The sequence below is a fragment of the Colobus angolensis genome, unplaced genomic scaffold (assembly GCF_000951035.1).
Source record: "Colobus angolensis palliatus isolate OR3802 unplaced genomic scaffold, Cang.pa_1.0 Scaffold324, whole genome shotgun sequence".
Taxonomy (NCBI): Eukaryota; Metazoa; Chordata; class Mammalia; order Primates; family Cercopithecidae; genus Colobus; species Colobus angolensis.
This window is the reverse complement of record NW_012116533.1, coordinates 2,740,344-2,759,480: the sequence shown is the minus strand read 5'-3', so window position 1 is coordinate 2,759,480 and position 19,137 is coordinate 2,740,344. Positions and strand designations below refer to the sequence as shown.

Genomic DNA, 19,137 nt, shown 5'->3' with positions numbered 1-19,137 from the left:
TATCGTCACAGATTTCACAAGCCATAAACAAAATCACTATCATTCGCTGAAATCTTATCATGACCCAGGCACTCTGCTAAAAGTTACTTAGGTACAAGTTCACATAACTTTCGTAACCTCTGAGGTGTTATTATTACAGTATTTCTACTCCACATATGAAGAAGCACATTCATTAAGTCACTTGAACAAGGTCACAGAACTAGTAAATGTAATAGTAAGATTATACCATCCCATGTCTATGTAACATCAATGCCCATGCTCTTATTTCTGTTTCCTAAGTCACGGAAAGTTTCATATTAAATTCTGCAGTTACTTACAGCTTTTGCATGAATGTGAATGTTCTTAGGGCTTTGTCATAAGTAAACTGTGCTTCCACTGTGGTGTTTGGGAGCAAAGCCTGAAAATGAGCAGATCTTCCACCCACAAAACAGACATTTCAACAATCAGAATCAAGGGCAGAAGAATGCCTATAGTAAGAGAACCAATTGCTGGTTCCACCTACGTTAGGAATCTCTTCTACTCACCATCCCCTCAAGTCTGTGTACCAGCAAATAAAGGTGGCATCACTGATGGCTTTACTGATTTCAAGGGGGGGAAGTAGGACTAGAGGGGATAGCTAAATGGACAGGACACATTGCTGCAAGATAAACATGTCCTAAAGAGAAACAGGAATTGAGGAAACTCCGTGGACTAGTCCTATTTTTCACTCATCGTCTTGAGTGGGAATGAGCACTGATACCTAGCTTATGGCTAGGCAGAAATAAAGACTTAAAGGAAAACAGGCAACAAGTCCTGTGAAAATCAATCTTTGGCTGCAAAGAACCATACTGTTTCTCTACTATGTCAAGGATCTGTCCCTTTGAAGGTGTCTACCCCAAAGGGCTATGGTAAAGATAATAAGCTCTATACGTGTCAAACATTTACTATAAGCTAGACATTTTGCTAAACACTTTCATATATTATCTCATTTCATCCTCTTAACAACTCCATGAGATAGATGATATTAGTGTCACTCCCATTTTACACATAAGGACACTGAGGCTTAAGGGGGATAAGTAACTTCTCTTCACTTGATCTTAGCCAAAAGGCCTAAGAAGCAATGGGGATAATTTCTCAAACAAGGTTACACAGATAGGAAGTGGCCAAACTGGGATTCAAATGGTGATCTGGCTGACACCAGAGTTGGTGCTCCTAACACCTCTATTGAAATGGACGAATGGGTTATTAAACATTTTGAAAAGTATAAAATATCATAGAAATGCATGATAGTTTGGGAATGGATTTTCTCAGTGCTTCTCACTGAATTCAAACACATTCAGGCAGGTGCATTTTTCTCTTCCTAATATTCAGCCAGTCCTGCAAATTATATAAATTACCTTTGGTGAATCTTGATGTAACAGCCAAAAATTTCCAAATGTAAAATTGCCCAGCTGTTTCTCTTAAGCCAGCAGTCCTCAGCCTTTTTTGGCACCAGGTACCAGTTTTGTGGAAGACAATTTTTCCATGGACATGGGGCAATGGGGTGGTTTTGGAATGAAACGGTTCCACCTCAGATCATCAGGCATCAGACTCTCATAAGGAGCACACAACCTTGCATATGCAGTTCACAATAGGGCTCACACTCCCATAAGAATCTAATGCTGCTGCTGATCTGACAGGAGGTGGAGCTCAGGCAGTAATGCTTGCTCACCCACCTCTCACCTCCTGTTGTGCTGCCCAGTTCCTAATAGACTGCAGACCAGTACTGGTCTGCAGTCCAGTGACTGGGAACCCCTGTCTTAAGCTGTCTCTTGGAGGAGGTGGTGGTTAGATCTTAATAAGTACAATATTCTCACTAAGGTCTGCAGATCACTCATATTACTCCACTTTAGGCCCAGTAACAGAGTACTCTGTTATACAGAATATGGCACAGCCCTGTGCTAAGCAAGCTATCTACGAGGAAGTTTACTTTGGAAAGTGACTTCTCTAAATTCTGACTGCTGTCCCCAACTACTTATGAACCGTCAAGGCTTTTGGAGCCTACAGACCACTGGATTTCATGATAACGATCCCTCCATGCCCAAGCTTCCAGACTGTTACCTCATACTACTGTTTCATGGCAACTTGACCTTTCCCACACAAATGAAAGTACCTTAAAGGGCAATAGGTGTGTCTTTCACCCATTTGAATCTCTGGGCCTAGCTCTATGTGGGGCCCACAGACAATCCTCAATCTGAGCTGGTAATGTCACTGCAAATCTGGGATTGAGGAAGAGAAGAAGACAGGCACTGGGTCTGTACTGATAACATGTTGCTGCTCAGGTATCCCCTTTAGGTTCTTAATTGAGTTTCACAAGTAGCTTTTCTGGACCTAGCATTGCACTAGACATCAAGAATCCAAAATGAGTAAGATAATATAGTTCTTGCTATCAAAGAAGTTCTCAATCTAATGGCAGGGAGTCAGGTTATATTCCAGAGAATAAACTCTTCCCTAAGGCATGCTAGAACCCATACCAAATGGCAGCTTGGGCATATTCTGAACTCATATTTTGTTCCAGGGCGACTCCAGCAGGAGAAGCCATGTACTAGAGATACTCCTGCAAGATGCTCTTGTGTTTTCAAACCTCTGGTGGCACATGACTCTTGCACCAGGCTCCTGATCCATTAGTTCACTCCTGGGTTTGTGCTTCTTTTCATCCACTTGCGGGGAAATCTACAGTCTTTCTGAAGTGCAAGAAACTTCCTTCAGCTTGTCTTTATCCACGCCTACTGAAAAATCTCCTCTTGTAACTTGTTAGTAACAGCTGTTGAAATTTCAGTGGGGTCTACTATCGCACACGAACACTTACAGTACAAATTTACCTTATCATCCAGCTAGTTCATTAACCTTCTCTTTCCTTTCCTTGAGTGCCATGTTCCAGGGTTAACAGGGTATTAAGCATACCTGGCTAGATTAGATGTGCCTGGTGGAAGCAGGCCTGCCCTTTCCATGTGTGTAATCAGCAGGCAATTTCAGATCATAAATATAAAATCAGAGACATGCACTTTTGCGTAAGAAACCATTAAGAGCACATAAAGAAACACATCCTTCACCTTCCTATCACCATAGGAAAGAAATGAGGTAGCAAGTTAAGCCATAAGCTTCCAGAAAATAAACATACCATCTAAACTCCAACCTGTGTTGGACAGGACTGGCTAAGGCTGTATTAGAGATGATTTCTAAAAAAAGAAAAAGTATGGGGAAAGGATAAGAAAAACTTGATTATGGGTTTGAGCCTTTTCTTTTTTAATCCTAGACATAAATTCTACTCTTTTCTGCTCTGAAAGGATCTATTTCTCATTGACCTCCTGGATGAGACCAACATTTTTCCTCTGGCGATTGGTTGCCAACATAAACTTTCAGCAGGGGTGAGGAGAGCACTAGCAGCAAACAAAGAAAAAAGAGAGTGACAACTGTGAATATAAACTATTTCTTGCAATTAGATGTATCGAAGTGTATGTGTGTCAATGAGAAAGTATATAAATGCAGGGTTACTGGTATGGAGGGGGACATGTAAGAGTTTGGGAATGTATGTATGAGACAGTGAGAGTGTGGGTCACTAGCAATATGTGTGAATCAATGTGAATAGATGTGGGTCAATGTGATTATCTCAGTGGTAGTTCGGTGTCAACGTGTTCGTGTGACAGTCTGAGTCAGAGTACATGGTGGATTACAGGAGAGTGTATGACTTCCTGAACAGGTGTGTCAGTGTAAGTGTATCAATGTAAGTGAGAATGTGGCATGGCAAGTGTGCGTGTGAGTCTATGTTGTCATATGGTATCAGTAATTTCCTGTGTGAAGCACAGTCAACTGACTATTGCAATGTGAACTGTGTATGTCAGTATGATATGTGCTAGTGTGAATGCAAGTCAGTGACTGTGCATGTCATTATATGTTCACTGGTGCAAATGTGTGTAGCAATGTGAGAGTGTGTCACTATGAGAGTAGAAGAGTGGGAACGTATAAGAATGTGAGTGTGCAGTAAGTGTGATTGTGCCAGTGTGAAAAGGTGTGATGTATGAGTGGGGGATGGTTTGTGAGAGTGTACACATGTGCATGTACACGAATGTGGAGGAGTGCTTGTGTGTCTGTGGGAATAAGGAAATGTATAATTTTGAGTGTGCAGTTCTGAATGTGAAAGTGAGTGAATATGTGAGTGTTAAGTACATGTGCAGTATGTATGTTTATGTGAATTTGTATGAGTACTGAATGTGAATGAACCTATGTATGTGTCAGTCAACGTGAATATACCTGTGTGTGTAAGTGATTGTGCTTGAGTTTGAGAGGGTAGAGTGATGGTTGTCAGTGAAAATGGCTGAGTTTAGAAAAATATGTGTATATGGTTGTATTTTAGAGTACGTGCCTACAAGTTTGGTATAGAGTGTGATGATGTCTCAGTGTGAAGAAAGTGAGTGTGTGAGTGTGAATGTGTGTCAAAATGTGTGTTTCTATGTATGAATATGATTATGTATGAATGTGTCAGGAGTAGGGAGATTGTTTTAGCTCTGTGTATATGAATGCAAGAGTGTGTAACTCTAAGTGTAAAAGTGCGAGTGGGTGAGATGGTGCTTATGGTGTGAGAATATATAAACGTGGATATATGAGCATGTATGCATGTTTGTGTCCCTGTGATGAGTTTGTGACTATGAGAAAGAAACAGTGATGATATCAATGCAAGGACACTAGAGAGTATGAAATTGAGTATATGAAGGGCTGTGAGTATAAGAAACAGTTGGAGTGTGTGCAGGGGGAATGTCAATGTATTATTTGTGTATAGAGTATACATGACTATATAGGAATTTGGGCAGGCAAAGGTGATTGCATCCTCTGTGTGAATAAAAGTGTGAAAGTGTATGACTGTGAGTGTGTGAGAATGTAATATTAATAGCATAAAGGTGTGAGTGGCTATGAACATGAGGGTGGGGTGTATGGTGTGTTGTGTGCATCAATATGAAAATGTGAATATGTGAATGTGAGTTTGTGGCAGTGTGAATGTACCTGAATGTAGCATGTATGTAAATATGATTGTGTGTGAGGGTGAGGGGTAAGAGCGATCATCATTTTGAATGACTCCAGTATGAAAAGTGAGTGAGCCCAGGGGATAATGTGACTGTGTGAATGTACAAGAGTACAACAATGTGCTTGTGAGTATGTATGTGTGTGTGCATGAACTAAAGATACCAAAATAACTTTGGATGCTGGGTAACTCTCTCCAGGAAGTCTCTTTCTTCCCAAAGCCACAGCATGTCTTCTGTTACAGGCAAGTTACTTAGCTTCTCTCAACCTCTGTCTCCTCCTTGGTAATACAGTGATGATGATAATACCTAACTTCAGCTAGTATCACTTGTATAATCAGAAACAGCAGTAACTATTAGAAAAAAAAAAACCTACTTTGCAAGATTACCATAGGAACAAATGGTATCATGCCAGTAAAGTGCCTAGCACAGAGCTGGCAACAGTAGACAATAAATAAAAGTTATTATTGCATCTGTCACAGAACACCAAAGAGCAATTCAGGGGCTTCTCATTTTAGTCAGTCCTAGTTACCTTCTGTCCATCAAGGTCTAAAGAGGATCCCCTACCAGAACATCGCTAGAAAGTTGAATGCATCAGTATCAACAAGGCTGTAATTTCATACCTTCAATTCCATGGCTGAAACTCTGGAGCTTCCCTTTCATAAGAAGGCATCACAGAAACACCTGCCACTGAGCTGCAGTTTTACCTTGTCTATAGGCCTATTGTATGTTCAGTGTGAAAGGGAACTACATTGCTTATTCCTTGCTTGTTTTTTTAGTTTGTTTTTCTGGTTGTTTTTTTAAAAACATTTGGTTGGTTGTTTTTTTGATTTGGGTAGTAGGAGAGACGCCTCAGCAACTGATAGACAGACAGAAGACCAGACGGAGGGACAGCAAGCTACAAGCAGGTAGCTGGACTGCAGGGAACAGCAACAGAGGCCAGATGGAGAAGCTGACAGAAGAAGTTATAATGCCTGCCTGAAAGGCAGACAAAGAGACAGATAGATGATCAGAGAGACAGGCCATGAAACCTGAAAGAAATGCAGAGGAAGAGAGAGAGGCCCAACTTGCAAAGCTGCTGGGCTGCTGGGGAACTGTTGAGCCCTTTTAAGGGAGTCTAGAGATCTGTAAGATCTAGTCCCTGCCCTTGAAGAGCTTACAATCTAGTTTTCTTGGTAAGATGAATACTCCAGAAACCATGCAAGAATTATTGAAGGCAGTAGGGCAGCAAGTGCTACACTGCACGCTACAGACTCAAATGCTGTTGGAGACCTGGTGGAGGAAGTGCATCCTGGTTGGGTGGGAAAGCAGAGGGAAGGTTCGGGAAAGTTTAAGCTAAGCCTGACAGGCCCAGAAGCAGGGATGGAAGGGGTGGAGGTACACTTCAAATAGGAAGGTAAAATTAAGTTCAGGGAGCAGTAGAAATCATAGGAACTTATTGGCAAATTTGCAGCATGTGGCTAAAAAGCTACCCAGGCACCAGGAAAGGAGAAAAGAAAGTGACAGCTTGATGGGAAGCATGTCTGTGTTACACTGAAGCTCTTAGATGGTGCTTGACATCTGCAGAGGACTTGGCAATGATTGTTATGTTGTTTCTCGTCCTCACCCCAAAATGTAGGTCAAGGCTGTCATTCCCATATTAGAGATGGGAGGGAGGCAAGAGACTAAAGGCAGCTGTACTGGGCAAAATTCGCCAGAACATAGGGGTCATGCCCTGAAGCCTAGCTCACGAGGTCCAGGCAGAGTCTTTGATATTGGGAGATTTGGTGGAAAAGCAGCATTTGCCTGGATTTGGAGATCCCTAACTCCCTGCCCTGGACTCCATTACTCACCTCACACCGCCACCACTGCAGGACTTCAGCACAGGTGGGCACTGCCCATGAGAAGGGTCCGGGCTGGCTTCAGCTCCTACAGACTCAGTGCTGGGCACACCAGCTGCCACAAGATGCAAGGACTCAGCTGCTCTTTCTTGGGGGAAACCTGCTGAGAGAAGCATTGTAGGGGAGAGGGAACCTCTTTCCCCAACTGCTACTGCTCCCTCATCCAACCCCCACCAAACACCACACACACACACACACACACACACAAACACACACACACACACACTCACTCTCTCTTTCTCAATCTCTCTGGCGAATTTCAGAAAATCCCTTAAGAAAGCTAGAAAATCAGAGTGCTAAGAAGTGTAAAAAGGCATTGTTACATAGGATTACAGAAAGGGCACAGAAGTGGGAGTCAGAAGATGGGAGTTACAAGCTGAGAATTGCTGTTAGTCACCTCATCATTCTGGGCCTGCTTGGTATCAAGTGAAAAGGCCTGCCTTAGTTGCCTTGGATAAGTGTTGGGAGAACTAAATCAAATAAAACAGATGTGAAATATTTACGTAATTTGCGTAATTATGGAGCAATATGTATAATCACAGGAGGTGGTAGAGCCCAGTGGACAAAAGGAAACAGAGACAATGGCCAATGCAGGTTGGCTCCATGAATATGTGAGCTTCCTGATGTTGTGGCACTGAATTCAGTTCAGTTCAGTTCAGTTCAGTTCATCCCTCAACTCTAAGTCTCCACCTCCATTTCCATTCCCCTTCTCACTAACCTTTCACTGGGGAAGGGTAAAAAAAGTCTGTCTGCCAGGCAACAACATTCTGAGGTCTCCTAATTTGCTACCATCTCACAGGTGCTGAAGGTCACAGCCTCTGATCCTAATTGGAGCTCCCCTCTACCTTCTCCTATCTCCACCAGGTAAGTCTTCCACTGTCCTCCCCAGGTTTCTTAGGGTGAATATACACTGTTTACTGTTGTTGTTTGGTGATAATTTACCCTATTTTTCCCACAGAGGTTTCCATGTCTAACCATGAAGGAGACTGAGTCTCTTTGAACCCTCCCTTTCTGCCTTTTCCCATAATCATCTGAGCCTCTCAAGAGAGAGGCTGATCTTCTCTGTAGAACCTCAAGCTCTGCAATCCTTCCTACTCTGCTTTCCTTTCCCCTTCCCCCAGTGGTCTTTGTCCTCAAAGAAAAGCAGAAACTACATGCTGATACTCAAGGAGGCATGATTCAGGCTAGCACCTATTTATTAGAGACCAGAATGAACAGGGTCCTAACCCAAAGAGATAGCTAGATGGTTATCTAAACACGGAGATTGCAAAATTGAAGCCTTAGGGAGCCAAGAAAAGCCCCCATGATCTCCAATTCCCCCTTCTGGAAAAAAAAAGTCCAAGCCATACTCTTGGTCTGCCTCTTGCTCTTGGGCAAGGCTCCAGAGCATATCTGTCCCCCAGCATCCCTGGCATTCCATGTGTGCTTCCCACATGCACACTCCAAGCAGCCTTTCCAAATCCCACCCACTGCACCACTGAATGGTGTACTCGCCCCCTCCCTCCCTACGTGAGCTCACCCTGCAAGATCTCACCCTGCAAGAGGGTGGGGTGAGGGGGAGAGGAGTGAGAGCTGCCAAAGCTCCAGAGAGAGGTAGGGCTCAAGGAGGGCACAGGAAGAATGGCCTCAAGAAGCCCCCTGCCCATCTCTGGGGATGAGGGCTGACAGCAGAGGCAGCATCCACCCATTGGGGTGGGAAACAATACTAGAGGATGTAAGAGGAGGAGGACACACCCCCAACCTGTACTACCAAGAATCTCCATGTTTTTGAGCAAGATCAAGACTTTCCTGAAGCCTACCTCCACCTCTCCCCAGCCCCAATTGTAGCACCACTTTTTAACTCCATGGTGGCCTGCCTTTATTTCACCACTTGCTCAAGTCAGTGCAGAATCAACTGACAGGACACAGTATTCCACCTGGTAGCCACACTCCTCTCACCTGCCTGGGGGTGTGTTGTGTTGAGAGTAGGGCAAGGGGAGATGTGTGAGCACATGTGCATACTTGGTCATGTATATCTGTGCAGTTCCCTGTACCATGTTGTATGTCTGTGTATGTGTGCTGTGTCATATCTACCATGATATGTATGTATTGAGTCTGCGTAATACTGTGTGTGTGTACAGTGTCCTTTAATATCACGTTGTATACATGATCATGTCAATAAGCTACTGTGTGAGTGCTATGTGTCTGTACTGTGTTGCATGTGAATTGCATCTCTTCCATCCTTTGTGTATGTGCAATGTGTCTAATTCGTATTGTGTCATATCTCTATGTCATGCTGTGTGTCTGCATAGTGTTGTGGGCATTGTGTGCCTCTATCATGTTGTATGTCTATACTGCCTTGTTGTGCACCTATGACTCAGCCTCCTGTTGGAGACTAAGGTAGAAATCAGTGCATGCATCTTGCACGTACCCAACACCCATCACCAACCCAACTCCACCCCCAGCCACCTTGCTGCATTCCAACTTCCTGCCAGAATCCCTGTCTGGGGACTAGGGCTGCCATCTTGGTCGTGGGGGTAGGTGGAAGCTACGGACAACTACTCTCTCTACCATAGAGCCTTCCCATGCCAAGTGTCTTGCTTAGCACCAAAGATGTCTAGGAAAGGAGGTTTGGAACCTTTTTCAGGCCCAAAGGAAACAGCACTGGGGAGGAAGTTATGGGGAGCTGACTCCCTCTGTAAACCCCCAGTCCCATCCATATATGCAAGGAGAAGGACTTGCAGGAAATGGTGGCTGGCGAAGTTTCTCTGTCAGGCTGGTTGGAAGGACTGGGAGCCTTCTCCACAGGGAGTAACCACTGCACAAGGGCACTGGCGATCAGGCTGGGCCCTGAGATGCAGGGGGAGCTCTTAAAATTGTTCCCATTGAGGTCACTAGAGGGCACTATTGTGCTGATTGCTAAGGATAGTGTTTCTTTTAGGGTGCTGAATTCCACAAAGTGCCTGGGGCTCAGAGGGAGATACAGGAAGGAAAAGGATATATGCCCTAAGCCAGGCCTTTCCTTGCCCTTCATACCAAGACTTTCTGTTTTGAGATTGAGTTAGGGAGTAAGGGCCATTAGTAAATATATGCCACCCACCCATCCCCTCAGGTCTGTGAGACCCCCACACACAGAACCTTTCAGGGGCTTGGTTATAGGGTCCCTAGCAGATTGTTAACTTGGACTTCTCTTTTCCCTCCTGTTCCCCATTCACATGAAGTAAAAGCCAAGCCACACTGTTGAAAGAGATGAAATATATGTGGTTGTGGGGTTGTTTTGTATTGTTTTCCCCAAAACTGGAGGGTATACAAAAAAGAAGGGGTAATTTTTCTGACAAGGAAAGAAGAGGGCTATACTTTAGTGGACCTGTCTTCATTACCAAGAATAAATGGACCACCCTATAGAACAACTAGTGCCAATTTCATCGTTTGAAAGACAAGGAAACTGAGGCCTAGAGAGGGGCAAACACACTGTCTGGGACCCCTAAACACAACAGGGGTCTCAAACTGTCACTGTCTGGGACAGTGTGTTTGGGAGTCCCAGACCAGACCCTACCCCTCCAGAACACTTGACTTCTGACTCCCAGGGTTCATTCCACCCCAGTTCCTGGTCCTTTGGCCCCTAAAAATCTTCACTCTCCAAATTCAGCCCCTTCCAACCTCAGAGAAAAACTCTGGCCTCCCTCTCCACCATGTGGGTTCCAAGGTCATCCTATTCCATCTCAGCAATCAGGCCTCTCTGTGACCACACCTTTCTAATGATTTCCTCTTCCCACCAGTAAATTGTTACTCTCTTTCCAGTTTTCAAAGTCCATCTCCCCATTAATGTTTCCCAGACTCAGACCCAGCTGTAGCTGCACCGTTTTGCTCCTCATTGCAGCCCCTGGGTTCAGCACAGATTGCTCCAACCTGCAGATAATTGACCGAATGTGGAACTCAGACACAGCTCTATTGCACTGATTAACATTTCCAATTAAACTCCTGGCTAGGCTGTGTGTATTAGTGACTCAAATAATCACCGCACATGTAAATGCAAATGCCTTCCAAAGCCACGGAGTGCGGTAGGAAGCGACGCATATCTGGGAGGAAATGTCAACAGACTGCTAGACCCGGAGGTTCATTTGGTTCTCCGGTAACCCTAAATGAGATTTTAAATGTGTGGCTGTTAGTTGATCCGAGGCTTAAGCATCACACCTGAAATGGAGGATTCGGGTTCTGCGCGTCGCTGCAGGCCCTTTTCCGCCCCCTGCTGGAGAAGCTGTGTAGTGCCGAGTTGGCAGACGAGTCCACCCCAGGCCCTGCAGAGGGAAACGCCTAGACCCCGGCAGGTGGGGGTGGGGGTGGGGGACGCATAGCGGAGGCTTAAGTTATGCCCCAGATGCCTAGACTGCTGCACTTACCTTCCGAAGTGAAGGTTTTACACAGTTCCCTGCGCTCACAGGGTCCCCAGGGATCCTGAGAAGGAGGGCTTTTTTTTTTTTTTTTTGGAGCAGGGGTCCCAGACCAGGCCCCAGCCCACCCATGTAAAAGCAGTCAACCTACCTGTCTAGGCCAGATTGATAGCGCCTCCACTTCCCTTTGGGACACTGTCTTTCCCGACTTCCCTCTCCTTACCCAGGAAGAAAGAGCCAGTTGTTGAGGCTGCTGCTCATTGAGTTTCTTGTTCTCTTGGTTAAAGCTACTGGTTCCTGAAGGTGAGTTGCATGGGTGGGGATGCTGTTGATTTTAAATATCTAGAATCATCCTTCTAATTCTTGGCTGAGCTACAGCTGCCTCAGCCACCAAAGTTTCCTATCCCACCAGAGAATTCAGGGCTTTTGGGTTCTTGGTAAGACCATGACTTTTCTTCTCTCTCTCTCTAGTTTGCTCCTGCCTTCCTGCCTACTCCATCTGATCTGTAGATCTGATTTTTCTTTTTTTCTTTTTTTTGGTCTTGGCCACCTTCTTTAACCTTAATTTAGTAGCTTAGTCTCTGAACACAAATAGCAAAGTCTCTGATGTCAGCACCTCCCCATCCCTGCAGTTCTTATTTCTCGTTTCCCTCACCTGGTATATCCACTACTCACCCTCTCCCAAGACCTCAGCAAACTTGTTTGCTCTATATACCATTTCCACCTCTGACCAGAAAAATCTACAACCTGTGGGAATTGTTAACTAGTCAGAATGTCCCTAGAGTCCTGTGTCCCCTAGCTTATAACCCTATTGCATGTGAACCTCCTTTTCCTGTCAGGTCTCTCCTACAAGGCCCACGTGCCTGTCCGGAGGCTTGCAGGGTCAGCTCCTTGACATTCTAAGGTCTCTCTGACCTCAGGATTCTCAGCTGTCAGCTCTTGACCAGGCTACCTCCTAGTCTCTTCCCATTTTGCTTGTTGCATGAGCTGGGGGATATGACACTTGTATCCAGAAACAGAGGCTTACAAATGGCTCTCTTTCCAAGCCTCCGCCTGTTAGTCATTCATTACCATATCAAGCCTCTTTGCCCAAAGTTGCCCCTGATTGGAGGCCTCAAGTACCAAATCACAGATCTTGCCCAATTAAAATTTTGCAAATGGCCCAGTGAAAACCGCACTGACCTTTACACCTCGCTCATCCCAGAACAGGGCCACGGTGTTGTCACCAACAGGAATGGACCTCCTTCTGTTCCAATACCTCAGACAGCCATACACTTGGCCTGGATTTGAGTCTGCAAAACCATGAGGGGAGCAAGACTAACATGGCTAAAGGCTTCCCTGCTGAAAGCCGTTTTTTAAAAATAGCACTGCAACCGCCCCCATCATGCTTCCCAAAGCCAAGCCACTCACCCTTCTCTCCTTGGCTTCTACAGACCGACAGCCCAGAACCCTCAAGTCTAGAATCTGGAACTGGATTCTGAAAGGTGGGACCAAAAAAAAAAAAAACAAGTGGGGCCTCTATCTCTCTCCTTGCCTGAATCCCCCTCTTCCCACCATCCCCCACCCCACCCCACGCCTTAACCACCACCTAGGGAAGGGAAACTTGCCAGAGCAAGAATCTAAAATGTTCGGTTCACCCAAAAGTGCGGCAATAATCTTGCCAGAGCCAGTTCACAAACTGAGGGCAATGTCCCCCAGCGAGCTAAGGGGAACAGGGGAGAAGGAGAGGCAGTGGACCCAATGACACTGCTCCCCAGACAAAGACAGGGCCAATCCAGGGACCCCGAGCTTTCTGGGGACGTTATTGCATCATTCCAATCCCCACAGGAGAAGAAAAGAGTGCCCCTGTTATTACCATCTCCCCACCAAAAAAGGGGAGGGGGATAAAGAGAAATAAAAGAAAAAGGGGAAGGCACCCATTTAATAAAATCGTCACTTTTTCTCTTTTCTCGTGTGTGTGTGTGTGTGTGTGTGTGTGTGTGTGTGTGTGTAGGGGGGGGTTCTGCCCTGGACTTGGCCAGACCATGGCCACACCCCCTCCCCTTCTCTAGGGAACTGCTGTCACAGCTACCGGGGCTGGGTAGGGGGGCGGGGGGCGAAAGGGAAGACTTACAGGCTGACGTAGCTTTCAAGGCGGGTTTTGCCTCAAGTGGCCCAGGCCCCAGTAAACGAGTCTAGGGTTTGACCAAGCGAAGGAGCCCCGGCCCTCTGGGAACGGCCCTGACACACCCACTTGTCCGCGAACCGGGATTAAGCAAACTGCTCGCTTGGTCTCAGGGCTCCGGGGAGCCACGCAGGAGACTCGAGGCTGGGGCACAAACAAGACAGGAGGGGGGTCCGGAAAGGCAGAACATCTGCCCAGCAGCCTTAAAGCATCATCCAACAGCCACCCCCTCCCCCGCGCTAGCCCGGGTGCAGTTAGTCGCGAGATTTACCTGCCACGGATCCAGCCACCCCGTCAAGACCTTTCCTCTACCTCCGAGAGCTCCAGCTGGCCGGGCTGGGGAGCCGCAGCCCCGCGGCCGAAGCCGCAGCCCCGGGCCCAGCCCGCTCCCCCTGGCTCTTCTCCCGCCCCCGCACACTGGCTCGAGGCGGGGAAAAACTGCAGCCCCCAGTGCGAGATCCCAGACGGTTAGCTGGCACAGCTGCCCGCCCGCGGTAGAGCCCCTGCTCGGCAACCGCTCCCTAGCCGTTCTCTGCTATGACGTCACCCGAGCTCTGCACCTTACCTAGGCCAATCAGATGGTGAGCATAAAACTAAAATCGCCCTGAGTGGGCTACTGGGGACCAATCTTTTGTTTCCAGGCAGGAAGCGCCTGGGAGGGGGAAAAAACTGAAGGGGAGGGAACATGGAGAGGGAAAGGGAGAGGAGATGGAAACTTCTACACTGTCAGGGTTGTCTAGACAGAGGTGGGGCCATCCAAAAAGAGGGGCACCTGACAGGATGGAGAGGAGGGGAGAGTTCATTTATCTTCCTTAATTGCTCCCCTCAGGAAAATTGAGATTGCAGATGAATTTTCAGGGGACGAAATCTGTCCAGCTACACGGGCACGCTTTATTCGGGGGAAAAAATTGTTTCGATTTGGGACACCACCTGTCAGCCAGGCAGGTTAAACTGACGGAATCTCTAAAATACACAGAAAACTAAGAGAGGCAGATGTGGCAGTGGAATTCAAAGAGATGGCAATCTAGATCGGGAAACTACTTTTTTGCATACGACGTACGCACATTCCAAAAAGCACGGAATTATATAAAAAATAAAAATAACTCTACTTCAAATGGAGTTTAAATGTGATTCTCTCTGTCCTTCCTTTCCCTTAAACCTTCAAAGCTTTCTCTTGTCTTTAGGATACGGTTCAAATTTTTGCAGATGTCCAAAGCTTTCTAAAATCTAACTCCAAAAATAATCTCTTGCTACTCCAAAATCCATACTCCCCATGATTTGGCTAGGTTATGTAAATTATGGTGAATTCCAGCAAGGAGACAGTAAGCTGCCATAAAAAGTCAAATAATACAAAACAATAAGGACATTCAGATTGTAATGATGTAAAATATGCCTACAGAAAACGATCAGAAGAGGACATAAAATTGTAATAGTTGGGTTAAACTAGTAGTATTATAAGTAACTTTTTCTTTCTACTTTCAAATTTATTTTTATAAAGATAAATATATCCTCACATACTTAAATGACCAAAATAGATCGTGACCCTTCCAAGTGAGCTTTTATTCAATCTTCTCTACACTGTGTAACATCTAGCAATAATTTCTCCATAATGCCAACAAAATAGGTTCCAAGAACAAGAGTGAACTAATATATCTGCCCAGTAAAAGTCGTACAAAAGAGCTACAGATGACCAGACGCGGTGCCTCACGCCTATAATCCCAGCACTTTGGGAAGCCCAGGCGGGTGGATCATCTGAGGTCAGGAGTTCAAGACCAGTCTGACCAATATGATGAAACCCTGTCTCTACTAAAAATACAAAAATTAATGGGGGGTGGTGGCATGCGCCTGTAATCCCAGCTACTCAGGAGGCTGAGACAGGAGAATCGCTTGAATCCAGGAGGCGGAGGTTGCAGTGAGCCGAGATCCCGCCACTGCACTCCAGTCTGAACAAGAGCAAAAAGAGCTACAGATTCGCCAGACATAACATCACAGCATCTCAGGCAGTTGAAGAATGGGATGCCTCTTTTGGACTAATTCATTTTAAATTGTGATGATATAGGGAATTGAGAAAAACAACAATGATCCACTCTATGGCAAAACAAGAAAGAGGGAGGCAAAGACTAAGTAAACTATGTAATCCAGACTATTTTAAGGGTCACTTTGCATTTTATTTTCCTAAATTCAAAATATATGTATTAATGCATATATGAGTATTACATTAACATTGTAGAAAGTGGTAGAGCTGGGAATTATATCCAAATGAGTCCAATGTCCATGCTTTTTCTAATATGATACAGTTTACTACTGCTAAGAATTAAATGTGGTATTACTGGTTTTGTTAAAATACATACTTGCTGTAAAAGAAACAGACTATGTAAGACTGGCATTTTTAAAAAATCAGGCATTTTTAAAAATAGCTTTTTTGGTGTGGTGGTTGTCTTTAATGCAAAAATATCCAACACCCTCACGCTCAAATCCTTGATTAATAGGTTGGAATCAGGATGGTTCTGACTCCAGTGATTTTACAGATATCTTTTTAATAACTTTGGAGTTAAAAAAGTAAGCAACCACATCCCATTGATTTTTTTTTTTTTTGCACCATGGTAAAAATAATCTAAAAAAATCACAAATCAAAATGAATGTAATTTATTCAATGTTAACATCTCTGATTTGTAAAATGCATTTATTTGGGTCAAACAAGACCCTTTTTTAAGAAATAGAAAAATATAACTGGATTTTCCTGGCTAATGATTTAACTTGGGTCTTCTAGGCTATTGATTTAAATTGTAATTAGAAGGTATTCGATTTCACTCTAATCCTCCCATATACCTCAGCTATAACTCAGAGCTATTTATGCAGTCACCACACATGGTTATTTAAACGTTTCATGGGTGTATTTCTTCTCTCCCTAGTGATTATAGAAAGTAGTATGTGGACAAAATCCTATTAGGTGATTGACAAATTAAAGCATAGTAATGTCATAGAAAGAGGACTGGACTTAAGACCCAAGCCTAGGGTCTTCCTGTGAAAGGGTGATAACCTATATTATTCTTGATACAAGAAAGCAGTCTTTACTGTCAACATGGTTTGTTCTCCAAGAATATAGGGCAACTGCATGAGAGATCTCAGGGAAGGGATTCTAATCTGAAATATCTTAAAGATTTCATCTGTGTAATTTTTCCCACTCAACTCACCATTTTTACCACCCAACTCACTGTTCTCTTGCTTGGGAGTTCTTTGATTTAAGGGTATTACAACACTACCATCATAACCACTTGGCATGTGTATCCTACTTCTCAGGTTACAAACCACTTTTGTATCTTCCCATTTGATCCTCACAACAACCATAACAGTTTACTATGGCAATTATTATGATCTGCATTTCATAGATGAGAGAATGGAGACTCGGGGGTTTGAAGTTACCTTTCCAATGCTTCACAGAGATGGTCCTGGAAACCAGGTCTCCAACTCTCAGTTCTATGTTTGTTCTGCCACCCTATATGGCCACTTGAGTTGTATTTCTTCTCTGGGTCTCACCAATCCAACTAGCCCCTTGATTCACATGAGAAATGAGAAGTGCTGGGATGGGGCTTGTAACAACAGAAGTAAACTGAAATGAATATCTTCAAACGTTTCAGCCCAATCCTGCATAAAAGGAACATTGCTCACTCTCATATACAATTGATGGGAGTGTAAATGGCACAACCTTTTGGGAGCACAAGTGGGTAATACTTATGAAATTTTAAAATGCATATGCCACTTGACCCAGCAATTCCAACTCAAGGAATTTGATTATGAATATATTCATAAAAACATGTCAAGAAATGTTGAAATATGTTATGCTGAATATTATGTAAGAATGAAAAATAATACATAAAAGGTAGCCTAAATGTCTCTCAGTAAGGGAATTGTTGGTTTTTTAGCCACTTTGTCAAATATGATTGCCGTGTTAAAAGCTATACATATTTAATGTATATAACTCTAAGAGTTTGGGAATAAGTATACACCTGTGAAACTATCACCACCATCCAAGCCATGGACATATCTATCAACTCCCAAAGTTTTCTCCTGCCCAAGTAAGGGAATCATTAAATAAATTATGTGGTAGATACATATTTTGAACTGTTATGCACCAGCTTAAAAAATCAAGTATATAAACCCCTATGTACTGAAATAGTAACACTCCTTGACCCATTCTTGAGTGAAAAAATGCAGAACAACATGTGTATTATGATTTTATTTTTGTTTAAAAAATTGGGTGTACATGTGTGTTTTAACTGCTAAAGGGGACACTCTGGGAATAAAAGAGGGTAGGAAAGACATGTGGATATGTGTATATGATGGGGGATATTAACTCTTTTCTTTAAATACTTCTGTGTTGTTTGTATGTTTTTACAATAAGCATATACTATATTTTACTTGTAAGAAACATCATTAAAAGGGGAAATAGGAAATACAGTCTTATTTTGGTTAAGACGAAAGCAAGCAAACTATGCCTGCTATCCTGAAAGAGGTCTGAATGCCAGGTCAATGATTCAGGTGTAGCAATCAAGGCTATGGTGTGCCAGACTGAGCTGAGCCATACCTGGGCAGGCACTGAATGCAAGGCAGTAATGAATAACCCACTGGGCAAAAGCAACCCAGATTTCCTTGCTCCCTTCCCATCCTTGCCTCAAGTCCTACAACCAGAAGTTGCTCCCAGTAGTGGACTCTGGGTCTGTGTGGATCTCAGTCTTCACATCTTTTGCTACAGCAGCTGCACTAAAGAAAAAAAAAAAAGTCCCCACTCTTTCTCTGAATACAAAAGAACCTGGGGTTTGGCAGCTGATGCACAGCATTGGCTAGGAGCACAGTGCCTACTCCTCCTTCACTCAGGGCCGCTCACTACAGCCTGTTGCCATTACTGCAGTCTGGTACAATGGAGCCCCTTCCTGCCTGCCTCCCCATGTCCATCACTGGGGTCTCAAGCTCTTCTGTGGCAGGCAGCATTGTAGGTTACCTGATGGGCAAAGAACAAGGAGCATCAGAGATGCCAAGAGGTCTTGTCCTAGGTCTCTGAAAAATCAGAGGTGAAGGAAAGAGGAAAGCCCATGGCTGGGAAATTATCATTCTCTTGGGTCTTCAGAGTTCTTTCCTGGAAATCAGGAAACCTAGGTTCTATTCCAGCCTCTGGAGAGGAAATCCTGAACAAGACTCAAATTTTGCTGGGCACTAGTTTTCTCCTTCGCCGAACCCGCCTTGCCTATCTCCTTGGATTGTTGTATGGATACAAACAACTAATGGAACAAAAGCAGATTTAGCAGATTTTTGAGCTATACATCTCCTTAACAGACTTGATGAGTCTCATTTACATATGCTCCCTAAATGGTGGCAGCTTGGGAATGAAGGATTTCTCCTGACCTTCTTTCACTACAATTATCCCCTGTTAGAGACCTGCCCTGTAGAACTTAGGAGTTTTCTGAAGCCCCCAGCTTTTGCCCTCTTCCCTTCCACCAGGGAGTTAGTGAAGGAAAAACAGAAGACAATTAAATCCAGGTGGCTCTGGGTGAATTAATATGAGAATTAGAAAGTTCCTCTCCTCTGACTTGGTTTTAATTAGCCCTGCTTCCACCGTGGTCCTACATATCAAACCACATTGTTTAATTGAGCTGATGCTCTGTTTGATTTTTCTCCCAAGTGGATCACATTAT

At 44.3% G+C, this 19,137-nt stretch overlaps 1 protein-coding gene across 4 annotated transcripts in view; it reads right to left on the bottom strand.

Annotated features, from left to right (window-relative positions):
- PAK3 (p21 protein (Cdc42/Rac)-activated kinase 3) overlaps positions 1–19,137 on the bottom strand; it is a 285,967-nt gene that overhangs the window by 115,752 nt on the left and 151,078 nt on the right. Inside the window, exons 1-5 of one of the 4 annotated variants that reach the window (XM_011951687.1) lie at positions 13,719–13,918; positions 13,397–13,591; positions 12,694–12,760; positions 12,466–12,575; positions 6,866–7,013 (exon numbers count right to left, since the gene is read on the bottom strand). The exons of 2 other annotated variants lie outside the window; for them this stretch is intronic. The gene's annotated coding sequence lies outside the window, so the exon portion shown is untranslated. Of the gene's footprint in view, positions 1–6,865; positions 7,014–12,465; positions 12,576–12,693; positions 12,761–13,396; positions 13,592–13,718; positions 13,987–19,137 lie in introns of those variants that run through there. One more of the 4 variants, XM_011951688.1, reaches the window with a different exon arrangement.